Raw genomic sequence first — 3,505 nt, 5'->3', positions numbered from 1 at the left:
TGAAATCCCAATTAAAATTCTAGTTGTGTTTTTCTTTTTGAGAAACTTGATACACTTATCCTAAAATGTATAGGAAAAAATAAGTTCCACGAGCAGCTAAATCAATCTAGAAAGGGTAGTATAAAGGGGGAAATTGGCTACCAGATATCGAGACACCCTACAAAGTTGTTTGCAATGTGGCAGTGGGGTGGAACAGACAGTTTCAGGTAGCTCTACATTTACCCGTGAACTTCATATAATGTAGAGTTGGCATCACAGGTTAATTAGGAAGTGGATGTATTGTTTAGTAGATGGTGTGGGAAAATAGGCAGAGAAAGAAAGGATGTAGAAAAATAAAGTTGGATCCACATACAAAGGAGATTTCCAACAGATTAGAGACCTAAATATGAAAGGTTAAATTATAAAGTTAATAGGAAAAAAGCATTGGAACCTGGGAGGGGCAAAAAAATTCTTAAACAAGACTTCAAACGTACAAGCCGCAAGGCAAATTGATAGATCTAATTATGTTAAAATTAAGAATTTCTGTGAACAGGTAACATCGCAGTTGGATTGCACTGAAGAGATGAATGACAGATTGGGAAAAGAGATTTATAATATCTTAAAGTGACAAAGGATCAATATCTAGAATATACAAAGAACTCCTGAAACTCAACAAGATAGCACACCAAAAGAAAAACTGGTAAAATATACAGACAATTTACAAATCAGGAAAACCAAAAGCCTAACAAAGATACGAAAGAAACTGCCCATTAGTAATCAGAGAAATGCAAATTAAAGCCATGATGAGAGGTCGCCTTACACTCTAAGGCTGTGTAAAGCTCTAAGGCTATTACACAGCTATTAGCCTGGGGAAGATGGAAATCTGGAGAATTCCAAGTGCTGGCAAGGCTGTGGGGATAAGAGATTCTTCCTCCTGCTGGTGAGAGCACAGGTTGGAGAATCATCTGGTACTAGCTAATCAGATTAAGTATATGGATACCTTATAACCCAGCAATTCCACTCAGGGGCATGGGTCCCTCAGAAATTCTTACACAGGTCCGTTAAAGGGATGTGTAGGAGCAGGGGGTGATCCAGGATTTGTGGGGCTTGAAGTTTAAATAATTTGGGGAACCCTGTTGTCATATTGTGATAGAATAAGAAATATATATTTGGTCTCTGCCACTGGTGGCTGACATACAGCTCCTAAAACATTTGGAATCACCACAGTGCTAAGTGTCTTTTTGTGCACTAATGAGATGACAGGTGGCTGGGGTCCCCTAGATAGTTTTAGGATGGGAGCTGGTCATAGGAAAGACCAAGACGTGATTAGAGGGTTCGGATTTTCAGCCCCACTCCCCAACATCCAGGGAGGGGAGGGGGCTGAAGGTTCAGTTGATCACTGCATGATTTAATGGCCAATAAATGAATAAGTTATGCCTACACAATGAAGCTGCATAACAAACTCAAAGGACTGGGTTCGGATGAGCTTCTAGATTACAAAACACGTGGAGGTGCTTGGAGGGCAGCGCACCCAGAGAGGGCAAGGGAGCTTCGTGCCCCTCCTTGTCCTGTGCATCTTTTCCATCTGGCTGTTCATCTGTATCCTTTGTAATATCCATTATAATAAACGGGTAAATGTGTTTCCCTGGCAAATTAAACCCAAGGAGGGGGTTGTGGGAACCCTAATTTATAGCTGGCTGGTTAGAAGCACAGGTCACAACCTGGGGCTCATGATTGGCATCTGAAGGTGGGGGGTGGTCTTGCGGGACTGAGCCCTTAACCTGTGGGATCTGATACTGTCTCCAGGTAGTAGTGTCAGAATTGAATTGGAGGACACCCAGCTGGTGTCTGCTGGAGAACTGATGGTGAGTGAGGAAACACCCCCCTCACATCTGGCCAAAGAAGTGTTCTGTGTTGTGAGAGTGTAGTAGCAGAAAAACAGTTCAGTTTTTTTCCCCATCAGACCTGTTGAGGAACAGAAATACAAATTATGAATACAGAACTAGGTACGGGCTTTGGAAGGAGCTTGTTTAAGTACTGAGTCCTGAAGCTTAAGCTCCCTGTGAATTTGTCTCCACCTGTGGGGAGGGTCTCTGTGATGTAGGTAAAATGAGGAGTCGAAAGCTCCTAAGCCAATTTGGTTATCTCAGCTCTTGGTCTCTTTGGGGTAGATAATTGGTGATATTATCTCAGCATTCCCATTAGTATTAATAGCAAGACATGCACCTAAACTTAAAAAAATGCAATCCTCCAGTAATGGGGATCCAGATCCCCAAACTAGCTCAAATGATCTCCTACCACTAAGGCTTAGGGCTGCTGGGTGTAGACATGCAAAGGGACCCACAGAGACATAGTCAGGAAGTCCCCCTGCCTTTGGCATGGCAGGAACGTTCAGTTGTACTGGCGGAGAGAGAACATTTTGTAATACTTCCCAGTATGTATGTTTATTTTTAGACATGTCTATCTACTAAGGAGAGTATTTGAAATAAGAAGCTCCATGAGATATGCTGGGGATCCTGGGGCTTGATCTACCCTGTGAGCTGAGGGTCCAGATGTGCCCCTGGGCAGTGTGCTGCTTTCATCTGCCCCAGCCAGTTTTCTGGAGGGATCTCCAAACTGTTTCTAACAAGGGACAGTGAAAGCTGGAAATACTGGACTCCCCCATGAAGTAAGGTACTCAGAGAAATGAAAGAAGCTAGAGGAGCACTGGTCTCTCCTAAGAGGAGCTAGCTCTAGAGATGGCTACTGTCAGGGATCAGAACACACCACCCCAAAATATGCACTTTGGCATAAGGATTATTTTGAGCTGAAGACAATGAGAACAGCAGACACCAAAAAAAGCACTCTGCCCTCCTTTCCCCACCATTTGCCTGAAAGTAGGCTTAGATGCTTAACCATCAGACTCTTTTATCATCTTAGAGGCAGCATGAGAGGAATCTACACAAGGAACCTTACTGAAACAATCTTTATCTCCTATTTGTTTCCCCTATATATTTACCTTGCCACACTTTGCTGCCCTTGTGTCTTAGGCCATTTTCTGCTGCTATAACAGGATGCCACAGACTGGGTGATTCATAAAGAAAAGAAATTTATTTGGCTTACAGTTCTGGAGGCTGGGAAGTCCAAGAGGATGGCATTGGCATCTGTCAAGGGTGATTTCATGCCAAAAGAGTGGAAGGCAGAAGTGAGCCCATAGGACAGAGAGGAAATTGGGCCAAACTCTTCCTTTCTATCAGAAATATACTCTGGAGATAACTAACACACTCTTGCGACAACATTAATCCATTCATGAGGGTGGAGCTCTCTGACCTAATCACCTCTTAAAGATGCCACCTCCTGCAATAAATTTAAACATAAGTTTTAAAGGGAACATTCAGACCATAGCACCCTGGAAGCCTAAAATCCTTTTCCTTTGTCTTATCACTTCTCTACAAATATATTGTTCTTTGTTAAGATGTTATATAAGCCCAAGCTCTAACCACCACTCTGACTTACTCCTCACTGAGTTTCTCCTGTGTGTATGTGT

This window comes from Propithecus coquereli, unplaced genomic scaffold (assembly GCF_000956105.1).
Source record: "Propithecus coquereli isolate 6110/MARCELLA unplaced genomic scaffold, Pcoq_1.0 Scaffold35, whole genome shotgun sequence".
Taxonomy (NCBI): domain Eukaryota; kingdom Metazoa; phylum Chordata; class Mammalia; order Primates; family Indriidae; genus Propithecus; species Propithecus coquereli.
The sequence above is the reverse complement of the archived record's forward strand: the minus strand, read 5'-3'. Positions refer to the sequence as shown.